Here is a 13,488-nt window from a genome sequence, read left to right on the forward strand (position 1 = left end):
GAGAGACTTTGTTTCTCTCTGTGAGGTGAATATTTGATAGTTGGCTGTGGAGAGGAATTCTGAGTGGCACCTGAATCTAATAGGAGGTACACCAGGAGAAATTCTCGCATATCTCCAGTAGGGATTCATCTCCTATATTCTATATATAGCCTCTTATTCCTTAACCCTATGTACCCTACAAAATAAATGTCTCTCATCCAAACCTAAGTTATGGTGCTCCACAGCTATCTAGCATCCAAAAGACTGCATTAAATAGTTCCATTATATAGTAATAATACTCACAGTTATCATCAGTGAATAAACCTTGGATAATTGCTATAGCCCTTTATTTTTGAATGTATAAACTTTTCTCTTATGAGGGTGGAATTGAAATAAAAGCCCTGGGAGACATTGGTTACTAAAATTAAACAGACAAATGGCCAGTGCTGTAGAGTCCTATAAGCATGTCTTTTCAGCTAGGCTATTCTTATTTGAGTTTACAATGTTATGAAACTCTTGCCAATATTGAAATTTTTGAAATAATTCAGGGGTGGATTATTATGCATATTTCTTGACAAAGACAAAAGCTGATATTCACATAAACTAAAACCTTCAGAAATTAAAACCACAGACTGTGCAGAGGTTTAAGCATGAAGACTGACTGTAAATGATAAACTTCCAAAGAAGAAAGTATACTGAACTTAGATCATGTGTCATGATTTCAGTCTGTATTTCCTCAGATTGTTCTTTGCTCCAGTGCTCCTCCAGTCACTTGCTCTGCCCAGCTCTGCCTTCCTTTGCTCACACTCACCTGCCTTCCAGTGTAATCAACCACTCTGTATAAAATTCAACCCTCAACACTCACTCACTGCCAGATTGTTTTCAACAAACTTGTCTTTCTTCACTGTCCCACATTTGCTTTCCATGCTCATCCTGGTTTTGACCTTTTATCTCCCTTGGACTTTTTACCCTGCCTTAACTGCTGACTTGTGTAATGGATGTTTGTTTCTGGATGTCTCCTCAGTATCCTGTCTCCAGTTTTCTGTCTTCCCGATTTGTGTATGAACTCTAGTCACTCCTGATTCTGATTATTAAGTTTCCCTTTAGTCTGAACTGTTTGCCTAGCCTGCCTGTTTGTGATATGAACCGTTTCTGCTCCTGTGACCATGACTAAGTCTGTTCCCCATACTCATTAACCACTCTGTGTGCTCAGTGTTTAACTCCAATTGCCTGCTTGCCATTATACAGTGTTTGTTTGTGTTTCATATTGTGTTTGTTGTGTTTTCTAAAGCCATAGTAGATATATTGTTGTTTCTTTTGCAAGCCATATTACCCGCATTGCTATATTTACCTCTGCCAGCCATTATTACCTGTGTTGTTTCAAAGCCAGTATTATATCAGCATAGTTCCTTTCCTGTCTCCTAGTCTGCCTAATCCCTGCCATAGTATTCTTGCCCTTGCCAGCCATTATACCTGTCTTATACTGTTTCCCTGTTGTCTCGCTATTATTATTATTAGAACCTTGTTGCATCCTGCTTATTCTCTCTCAGAAATAGGCCTGTGCCTACTGCTGTTGGAGGAAGTTCTGTTACTTTAATGAGATGACAAGAGTTTATTTTGTTAGGCAACATAAAAATGATAATGTAGGATATTTAAGGATATTTAAAAATGTAGACAGTATTTTCATTTAGTTATTTTAGTACTTCTTTTCTTTTTGTAATGTATCTTATATGTAAGTGGAAAGCAATAGAAGTAGATAAAGATAAGTAATAAGACAAAAATAAGGGGCAGTTTCAGGTCAGTATGTGGGACTAGAAGAGGAACCTTTTGCTCTTAAATGGCATTGATTTCAAGCTGACCAGTATTCCCCAACTTCCCACTACATTAGTCATTAACTTATCTCTGCTCACCTCTCTCCTCTCCCTCTCTTCCCTGACAGTCTGATCCCCAAGAGGTGGTTCCCTGTCTCAGTTCTATTTTATTTTCTCTTTTTTCTACAGTCTCTCCTCACATTATCTATATATATATTTTTTACCCTTTCTTCTATTTCTTCATCAGGGTTCAGAAAAATGGACAGAATGGTCTCTTTTCCTATATACATTGCCTGCATGATTAATATGGTGCCTGTATGCTAAGGATATAATGAGTGAAACACTGAAATTAAAGAACAAGCAAATGTCAGATATTTATGAACATTTATAGCAGGTGAATATCAGTATTGGAGTGGAATCGGTATCTGCAGATACTTAATAACAAAGGGATCGGATGGATATCTGTGGCAAAAAAATGGATTGGGAAATTCCCTATATTTTGCATTTGATACACATCAATATCAGAAAACTAATCCTACTAATAATTTGTAATAACTCAGGTAATTCAAATTTTCATCATTCCTATTGGTAATAGCAAACTAAGGTGTGAAAATGCAGGAGCATTTCTGAAAAGAAGCAAGACAGCAAGAAACACAGATCATTGAATTTTTCAAACAAAGTGCCACATTTTTTGTCAAGAGGAAACAAAAGTAAACTGTAAAATTGTTATCCAGAATATTGTTTGCACACTGAATTCATGTACTGCTTCTGCCTGCTACACTTGCCGTAGTTGTTTGCTTTCTTGTGAAATGAGGGATTGTTACAGATATTTTGGGTGTCATAACATTGAACTATATCTCTCTCTCTTTCAAAATGAATAAAGGTTTAAATAATATTAGAGTACATCACTAATTACAACATTAGGTTTGACAGTATTTAGTGACTGTCAACGTGCTAATGTTCCCCTTGGGCTACTGGCTCATTCCTGAATGTAGGCCAGCTGCTCACACATGCAAACTAAGAAGAAACAATATAAATAGGACAACTCTGAAAGTACTGGGAATCACATTTATCCTGTTTTGGCTGAGGCTTCCTGGATGCATTTACATGTAAGCAACATGTTAATGTTGTAGCAGGCTCCAGTAAAGCTAATTTTTAACAGTTTTATATACACATTACATTGCATCACATTTCTTATACTCCTCATGTTTAATGTTTAATCACCAAAGTAAGTAATGTCTTTAGCTGTATAATAAATGTAGTGGAGTAAAAAGTGCAATGTTTCCTTCTGAAATGTAGAGTACTACAAGTATAAAATAACATAAACTTAAAATGCTCCCAGGGCTGGTTTTGTCTCTTTTCCCTACTTATAGGCACAGACAGTATTTTGTTGCCTTACTAAAGTACACTGGGAGCCGCTGTGCCAGAGACAAACTCCTGGTCTATACAGTAAAACTGATTCTGATTCTGATTCTGATTCTAAGTAATGTTTTACTGCTTAGCATTATTTTCAACAGACCATACAGAGTATATAATATTTGCTTTTGGTTTAGTTTGTATTAAACTGAACTGTGTATATACCTCAATGATTAGACCACAGTGCATCTGTAGGACTGAGGCTGTCATGGTGGCAACCAATTCACAACTTCCTGCGCCTTAGGAAGGTTTTCAAATAGATTGTTTTAAGCACATAACATTTGACGTTAGAACTTTGTTTTTATAGAGCCTAACAGTGGATTGTGAGTTGTTAAGATGTTAAACCTTGTCAAGTCTCTTGTTCCCACTGGTACTTAGGTATCTACTCCACTACCATTACCCAAACCCCACAGCAACCAGGGATAGCTTGCTTTCTGATTGCTGCCATCAGCACTGAATGATCATTGACTTCTCCCTCGTTGGACCTGAGCACCAGCCATATCTTGATATACTCGTAACTCCCTATTAGGTTTGTGAAGGCTGACTGTGCTGCTGTGTTCCACTTACTTATTATCAGTCCTTCACCTGCATTCATTATTCTTCTCAGACCTGATGACAGTGGACATGTTTGGGCATAGCTGTTCCTAGGCTCCACCCATGTTGTTTACACCTTTCCAGCTTGATTAGAAAGTGAAATACAACTTGTGGAAGTAATTTCACAGCATCCTGGGTTGTGGCAATGATAGATACAATATACTGTATCAGCGGAGATGTGGTAAACATCACGTATATACTGTATACTGTACTTATATTTATATTCAGTGGTGAGTTGGGGTTAGCCAGAAAGAGAACATCAATGCCATCTTCATATCATGTCACTGTTTACTGGAATAAATGGAATATATAATCAGTGCAGCTAAGGGGCCCATAGTTAGAATTAATGAGCACTGGCCAGCTCCTGCAGTTTGTCTCCTGTGCTATTAAGTTGTTTTATTTCAACATCTTTACCTGGAGCAACTGAAGCGTCACATTGTGAGCCATTGCCAGTTGGCCAGTAAACACTTTTATGAATGTTTTGGACATTTTGTGGAAATGTAGGGCATAGTGTGATTTTTCATCTAAATGCTGTGACAGTAAGAAGATTCCCTTCACTGCTCTTTGTGCTCTTTGACTGAGTGTAAATATCAACTGCACTGTGATAAGCAACGGAGTGTTAGGTGTGCAAATCAATGAACGTATGTTGACACACACATGAAGGCTGTGGTCAAGAAATTTTATTTAGAAGACCCAAGAAAGCAGTCAGTGAATATGACTGTATAAAACCATATGCACATTTATTTGCAGATATTAGGCATTATCAAATTGTAAGAACAGAATAATAGAGGGAATACCTTCTAAAACCACAGAATACCTTTATATAATTATATATTGGACTGCAGTATATACCTTAAACTGTGAAGCATAAATAAAAAAATTATACTCATTAAAAAAATTGTAAGTTGCACATTATAATATTTGTGACATTCCCCCAAGCTGGATATTGCTCTTTTAGATACTGTACATGTATTATTGGTAAATGTATCATCATTATACCATTTCAGTCAACATTTTTGGTAATTTTATAAGCAGGCAGGTATCACAAAATTCAAGTTTAACTAAATCCAAGACAGCAATACTCCCCATAAATCATCTGGCACAGAAATCTTTGCAAGGAAAACAAAGTGAAAGCATTAGAGAAACAGGCTACTTGAATGACACTGAAACACAGACTCTTCTGCTGTGGAGTGTTTATCACACATTCATAATCCATATTGCTCCTGACAGTCTGTAATTGCCATTAAGGGACTGACAGGTGTTCTGCTTGGAACGTACTAACAGCATGACTCCTTGAAATGCATAAGCAACCCAGAATTTACACTGGACTTCAAAGAAACCCATACACACATGCACACTAATATTGGCTTGATATACTGTGCACAAAACTAATCATCCTTCTTCTCAGTCACAACCAGAGTGCAAACCATGAACATGAGGGTGTAGTAATAAAGAGAGCAGATATTCATACAGAGAAATGAACAAGGGTCGACTCTGCATAATCTCTGCATAAGCAATAATCACAGAGAGGCTTCTCAACTGGAGAGTCAGGAAAACTGAAATACACATAAACAAAGCCCTTTTTGATCTTCAGAGGAGCAAAAATATAGATTGAAGCTCTATGTGGTCACTTAGGCTCTGCATTCAGAAATAAAGTGCGGCATGCCGTGCCGGGGAGGGAGGCAGCTGAGGACAAAAGAACCTCAGGCGAGTATGTCTGTGTCGAAGGCAGCATGGGCTGAAATGCCAACAGGTGGCCACCGTGCTTCAGGGTATAGCCTAACCCCATGGATGCTGCACCACAACCCCCGCCAAGACAAATGAAGCATTTGATCTCCAGAAAGAGGCCAGGCAGGCTCAGAGCAAACATACAAATTCAGTTGTACAAGTAAAAGTTAAGATTTTAAAACTGAAGTAGACTCTGCTCCCTGGCTGATTTAATACTACTCCATATTTCTTATTACACATTAGTATTAAATCAATGTTTCATGGACTATTCCATGATGTTCAATGTTTCTATTCCAGGACTATTCCATGATGTTCAAAAACAAGTGTTTCTTTGCATTCAAAAATAAAGCATATAGCTCTCCATCATAATCTTTTCTTTGTTCCATTACACTTCCCCTCCAAACCTTTTCAAAGAATTAAGCATCTTGGATGCACCTTTTGTGCCTTTAAGCAATGAATCATACAAATGGGGATAAACCTGTTCACCTCTGGGAAGTCTACTCATTGTACTAGGCTGTACACACAAAAAGTGATGATAGAAAGAAAAACAGAAAAGTTTAAACCCTGCTGACTGTCACACTTCCACCCTGGCTAATTGCGGTGTATAGTGGGTGTCGTTGCCTATTTCAGAAAGTTATAAAACTTGTCAACCCCCACCCTTTCAATCCTGCCATAAAAAGGGGGGTATCAAAAAATGTTAGATGACCCAACAAGCACTAAAGCTTTTGATTTCCCATTTTGAAATCTGAGCAGTGTTTCCAGATGAGTCGCAGAATGATTGAAGGCATACATAAAACAGCAGAGTGAAATTTGTCCTCCTGTTGCCCAGGACTGAGGCTATGAAAAGATAATTGGTGCTGCTATAGTTGTTTGCAAAATCCTCCCATAATTCAGTGGCATCACCTTTGATATCTCTTTTAACACATGTTTATGATCAATTGGGGATAACAGTTGTATTTATTAATATTCTGTGGAGAATAAAGGGACAAGAAACAGCTTTAATTCCAAAGGCAGTAAGCAATTTTCATTAAATGTCAATTTGTTATTAATTCAGAGCAAAGCTGAAATCAAACAGTGTTCATTAATCACTGTGCCGTCCGGTGGGCTGCTAATTAAAATGTTGAGGGCAAGCTCGTTATTCACTGGCAAACCTGACTGTTAATGTCGTCTCATTGTCCTCCTCCACCATGCAATTATTTATTTTCTTTGGTTTTCTTGTAAACTTGTTAATTATTAAATTGCTTTTTGGATCCTTGGTGACACTTTTCAGATCGTCATCAAAGTGCTGCCACAGAGAGGAAATTGTCCCTTGGTCTGGGACGGCAAAGTGCAGACAACATATCATTTACATTTAACTGTTGGTCTTCATTTGTGAGAATTTAACTAACCAGATAGTTTCTAAGATTTTCATTTTTTAAAACTGTGTAATGTGTACAAGGACTTCAATTAATTTATCATGTATGTCATAAGCCACTGTAATATTTGGCATGTGTTAAATTAGGAAATGCTTTTTATACCATAAGTTAAAAGTACAACAGCTGATTAGGTTTCAGTGTAAACCTGTTATACTCCACTTACTGTAACCTCATTGCATGTCATCACTTGACTTTGCCTTCTACTGTATACTATGAGAAGTCTCCAGAACTAGTTGAAAATTTGATTCAGAATTGCCAAACTACAATATTCATACTGAATTTCTCAAAGATAAACTATTACTACTGGCCACGGTTTTTACAATGTGTAGGTCAACATGATTGAGCAATTAACACTGGGCATTCAAACAGATTTCCACAACAGTGGGCACAGAGGAGGACCAAGGTCGGTGTCTGCAACTCACACACCTGAGCCAGGGATATAACTTGTTTCCTACCCCTCAATTATGCATGTTATCCACCAGCAGCCATATGTCTCTGTCAATACCTTTTCCTACCATTCAGTGGCGGTTTGTGTGGGATTTCTGTGTGTTAAATAATGCAGTACTGGAAGGTCAGGAGGTAGATGAGGAGGGGGTCAATGCTTTGGTGAGTTGCACATGGCGGATGAGGGGGTTGGTTTGGGGTGTTGCAGCTGAAGCTCAGAGAAGCTGCTGTTAATTTCCAGGTCAGTTCCAATAATGAAATGCGTACGCTAAATGTCAAACAGCACCCGTCGACCAGTAATTCACCTCAGCTGGGAAATAATGAATGGCTTTCCTTAAGTCTCCAGCTAACTCCTTCAAACAGAGGATCAGTATGCAGTTGAATTATTAGTAGGCACAACCAGTCTCCTTTGTGTCTTACCTTTAATTCTGTGGTTTCAAGTTTTAATATGGTCAGACTACATATAGTACAGTACAGCAGGAAGCTGATTTCCAGAAAGAAATGCCATATCTGAAGGGGCTGGATTTAGGTAAACTCAGGAATTTAGGTTATTTGAAAATGTTGATGTGCAATTATTAACTTTTCATGGCCAAGGCCAAAGCAAGGTTAGTTTAGTATTGCACTACACAATCATGGGACATCAGGGAATCTGGAAATGGGCTGGTCACTGTAGTTTGTACAAAAGTAATGTTTTTGCTGAGAAGTAACTTTACATTTACAGAATAATGAGTCATTGTTGGTTGTGATCAGTGAAAATGAAAGATGACAAAACCAAAATGTACCCTGAAGTGCAGCGATGACAATGTTTAAAACAGCTTTTCTGTTTGACCAGCTTCCTTCACTGATGATAAAAAAGTTGTCGATATGCACTTTAAGTAAATATCTGCAGTATTTAAATTACTCAAAAATATTTTCAAATTGTCTGCTCATGCTTCAGTGTACCTTAAAATGAATAATTCAACATTTTGGGAAATTCAATTAGTCACTTCCTGGTTGATAGTTAGATGAAAAAAATCTATTCCACTGCTTTGTCTTTCTGTTTTCCTCAAAAGAAGAAAGCGGCTTCCTCTGCCCATAGTTCAATAATATGTCCACCAGCACCTCTAATGCTCATTAATTACTGTAACATATTGTGTCTTGTTCGCTTCATTTGTAGACAGAAATGTAAAATTGTCAGATTTTGGTATTGGCGGAATACATGATGGGACTGTTCTTTGGTGACCAGCATGACCAGATACAGTGTCTTTCTCAAGTCTCTGTTGTTTTTTTGTTTGGTTCATGGTGACAACATAACTCCTGAAAGTTACATCACCTGTTGTTAACCAGCAAGTTGTAATGGTAAGTAATAGTGATTAATCTGGTATGTTTAGAAGTGCTTCTAGGTGGACTGGTTAACTTTGCAGAGTGTCAGGCTAGCTGTTTTCCCCCTCTTTTAGGTCTTTATGCTAAGCTAAGCTAATTGGCTCGTGGCTTTACAGTGCCATCATCCTCATTCCCAAAATGAGAGTGAAACAATTGGAAAAAAAGAAAATAAGCATATTTTCCAAAAATGTCAAACTCTTCCTTTAACAAACACCACAGAAATATTTTATCTGTTGTGCCCCATGCTGATCTGCAAGTAACTACCTTCATTTGGCAGCATCTGCAAAATATGTCAAAAGAAAGCAAATGATTCTATATGACATTTTTATTAACCAGAAATAAGACCATCAGACTTTGTACTTTTGATTTCCCCTGTGCAAGTATAAAATGTAAATGAGGCATTTCAAGCAACAAATCATGCTACTCTGAGTATTTTCTTATTTTGCACAAACACTGTTACTCTTTGTTTCTAAAAGGCAAAAGAACAGCCTCTGTAAAATGTTGTCTGGGTCCTTCATTATGATGAATGAAGACGCTTTGCCTTTTATCAACAGTAGTATGCAGAGCACACCTCTCTTAGTTTCATTGCCATAAATTATTGAAGTGATTTTTGGGAAGATAACAAAAGCACAGCTACCTGTATTGGAAGACGAAAGCTGTAATAAAAGAAGGGGAGGCCTCAAGGTGAGCGTGACTCACAGACTACATTATCTTTTGGTTGCTCTGTTCCAATGTCAGCCGCAAAGACAGATTCTCCTTTCATCTATGCCCTTGTTCTGTCTCCTTGTGTGTGAGAGTATAAAATATGCTGGAATTTGTGGGTATGCTGCATGTGTGCACGAAAGCGAGAGAAATCGCTGGAGAAGCATCAGTTAGTTTGAGAGGCGTTGGGAGGGTGGGTTGGCGAGAGCGGGAGGTGGGGGGGTGGAAATGACTAACGGCCTTTTGTGTAATTAATGAGGACAGCGTTGATTTCTGCCGATAATTTAGCATGGTTGCCAGCGCTTGACTTCTGATCCCCATTTACCCTGGCTCTGTCTCTATTTAGATCAGCCTAGTGTGGGAGGAGTGTGTTAACCTTGGAGAATACACAAACATCACAGGCAGATGCACAGAAACACACAAGCCTTATCCACTTCCACACACAGGACCCCCTGAAGCCACCCACACATACACATGCAAACATTTATACCCCCTTCCTCTGTTTCGCTCTGTCTCTCTTTTTCACACACACACATCAACCATGTGCACACATGCAAACAAGGAAAAGGCATTTGAAAGCACATGCATACACACAAAAACACCCGTAAGCACCTGAGGCAATGGAATAAATGCATCTTTAATGATAGCAGATAAGGACTTCCAACCAGGCCTGTAGTCATAGCTCAGTGATTTGGCTAGCAGGGAAAGGGATTGTGGGAATGAAAAACAAGCCAGTGGAAACTTCTGGGCCTCCAGGAGTCAGCAACCAAAAACCCACAGTCAGTCAGCTGGACAGAGAGGAAAAGCTCTGAGCTACTCTTTCAGTATGCTGTAAGATGCTAAACAGAGAGTTTATTAAAACAACAGAATGGTGCTTGTTGTGGTGCTCAACACTTCACAGCTGAATTATGTTTAAATTACTTGTGTTTTTTAAGTGGGCATCTTAATGATGCTATGTTAGTGTGGTTTCTTCTGCTTTATTGCTCCTGTTAATGAAATTGCTAATCACTTTCTGCTGTGACACAGTAGCAGATGTGTGAATATGCATGTGTGAGTGCTTGCATGTGAGATGATGAGAGCAGCATTGATCAAAACACTTAACATCCATCTATGTGATTGTTTTGGGGGCTTGTTGTGTATCAGCAGCATATGTTGGCTTAGGCTCGCCATGTTCAGGGTCCTGTAAACCCCTGATTGACATGCAAGTGCTGGCATTCTTCATTCATTCACTTCTATCCAAACATCAATGACACCAAGCTGTATCACAAGCCAGAGCTTAAACAAATGGCACGGCTCTCCCTCAGGCCCCACAGCTGACATTTCCTGGATTTATTATGCATGTGGATGGGCTGGAGGGAATTCAGGTGCAACTAGATAATATTTGTGCCATAATAGTGAGGTTGTATGTCTCACAACAACATGAATGCCCATATGGCACAGGGAAACTTAGAGTGTTGGTGTTCAATATTCAAAGCCCCGCGGTGACAGAAGCGCATGCATGCCCTTACATATTTTAACTTCTTAATTTCAGTGTTGCTTATTCTTACATCTGTTCTATCTCCATGCTATTTGTATAAATCGGGCACTATTGTTGCTGAATTGTATGCATGAATGCAGGTTGTCAGTAATTTACAAACCTATTTGAAACTGTTATGTCACAAAGACACACCTGGAAGGCTGGTATGGCTTTAAGGCTTTACTGTCATTTCACTGATGTTATAGCTTCCATAAGAAACTGAAGTTAGTTTATGTGTGTGTACGTTGTGTTTCTTCTTTCAGCCTGAGTCACTAAGCCCACCTGTCAGAGCATCCATCACTGAGGCTGACTAGTTCTGCGTAATTAAACCTTATGCACACTAGGTTTGTATGAGAGACCCCCAACTGCCATCCATTATTCATGGTGCAGGTATGTTGTAGGGGCTTTTAGTAATGAGCTCTAAGCTCGTTTCAGGGAGCCCTCTGTTTTAAAGCAGGGCTTTATTCTTGGCATCAACGTTGAAGGATGCAAAATTAAAAAGAGAAATCACTTTGCTGGGCAGTGCCACACTGCCCCTGCTCATACATCTGCCTCTGCCCATTCCCAGCTTACAACGCTGCAAATGATAAGCCTCTTATTCATATGTAAAAGAGGGACAGTGGGGGTCATCCAAATGATCTATTCTCGGACCTCTGACAAGGGTGACTCAAAATGCCCCTGAAACTCATTAATCAGGGACAAGCTGCTGTTGCTGTTGCAAATGAATATGGCTGAAGTCCTGAATAGAGGTTAAATATGCCTTCAAAATTCTAAAATATTATTTATCTCAAATACAGGACATATTTACAAAATGGTGCATGTCAGGCTTCACTTCTCTGCCCTTTGAGCAAAGCATGCAATATAGTCCTAACTATTGTACCAACTCTAAACATCTGTACTTCCTGCTTTTATCAAAAAGTTTCATTAGAAACAGGATGTGACCAGACGTGACTGTTGTCAACATCTAGGAGATAAAAAAGCAAAACAGTCAGCTGGAGTGTGGTTTAAATTTATATTCGCAGTCATATACTCTATATTTATAACACAAAAATATGTCAACCATCACCTACAAATCTGAAATTATAAATCACTCTCACCAGTGAGGTGGCACTTTAAGAGGAGGAGGTAAAAAGAGATGGATCATCACCAAAAACGAGAACAGGACAAAAAAGAAATCCTGTCAAGGGTGTTATGGAAGTGTCTGAGGAGGAAGGCCATAGATCAAAGCAGGGAACGGCCATTTGTTCCTGAGGAATAATAGCTGTGATGTGTGTCGGACCTGCTGACCCGCTGGAACAATAAAGCCGAGTTGCGGCTGCCTAAGAGCAATGACCTTGTGTGGTTGAAACCTGCCTGAAACAGGGAAAAAGAGAGATGGATGGGAAGAGAGACGCATGACTAGGGAGAAACAATTACAATCTATATAAAGGCTGATTCCTGTCCGACGCCGCCACTCACTCTGCTGGGAGAAGATTGCTGTTGGCTTTCTCTTAAGAGAAGAGTGAGAAAAGAAAGGCTTTTTATAAGGAATGAAGGTTGTAGAGGTACGTTTTTTGGCAGGCCACTGCTATTCCTGAAGTATAGCTTTCTACTGTATAGTGTTAGCAAAACTGATTGTGCCTTTTACATTCACTGTTACTCCTCCACAGACTAGAATGGGCTTGTCCACTTTTAATTCACTTCCTGAGGTGGAATTTGATTAAACAGTCTTCTGTATGGAATTATACCATAGGCGTTGTGTTAACCAATTTCTAATACAAATGAACATAGTCGTTAAGACACAATGTGATGATGATTACCTCTGGAAAGGGCGGGGGTTACCTTTTGCAGTTTAACTCAAAAATATTGAACTGATTTTGATTAAAAAACATTTCAGAAGTAGGGTATGGCCCAAGGCCAACCCAGTGCTGTTCTGTGCGCAGTTTGCATGTCCTCCCTGTGCCTGCATGGGTTCTCTCCGGGTACTCCGGCTTCCTCCCACAGTCCAAAGACATGCAGCTTAGGTTGATTGGTGACTCTAAATTGCCCGTAGGACTGAGTGTGTGTGCTTGTCTGTCTCTACCCTGCCTCTCACCCAATGTCAGCCGGGATAGGCTCCCGCACCCTTGTGACCCTCTTTAGAATAAACAGTATAGAAAATGGATGGATGGCTGGATGGATACATAGTATGCTCTGTGGAACTACTGATTAGATTTTTGTGCTGATTCGTATCATATTCTCCGTGTCCAGAGATCGGGTCGTCGGGGCCCCTGCCTTCAACTGCTGCCCAATCCACTGTGCACCGGCCCCTTACGGATCCTGCTGCAGGTGGTGGGCCCACGGGAGGACGTCCCCACGTCGCTCGTTCGGGCTAAGCCCAGCCGGGCCCCGTGAGGGGAGGCCCGGCCACCAGGCGCTCACATTCGAGCCCCAACCTCGGGCCTGGCTCCAGGGTGGGGCCTCAGTTGCGCCATGCCAGGCGACGTCACTGTCCTTGGTTTTATTCTATTCATAACGGGCTTTTGAACCGCTATTATTCTGA

This window comes from Monopterus albus, unplaced genomic scaffold (assembly GCF_001952655.1).
Source record: "Monopterus albus unplaced genomic scaffold, M_albus_1.0 scaffold18.1, whole genome shotgun sequence".
Taxonomy (NCBI): Eukaryota; Metazoa; Chordata; class Actinopteri; order Synbranchiformes; family Synbranchidae; genus Monopterus; species Monopterus albus.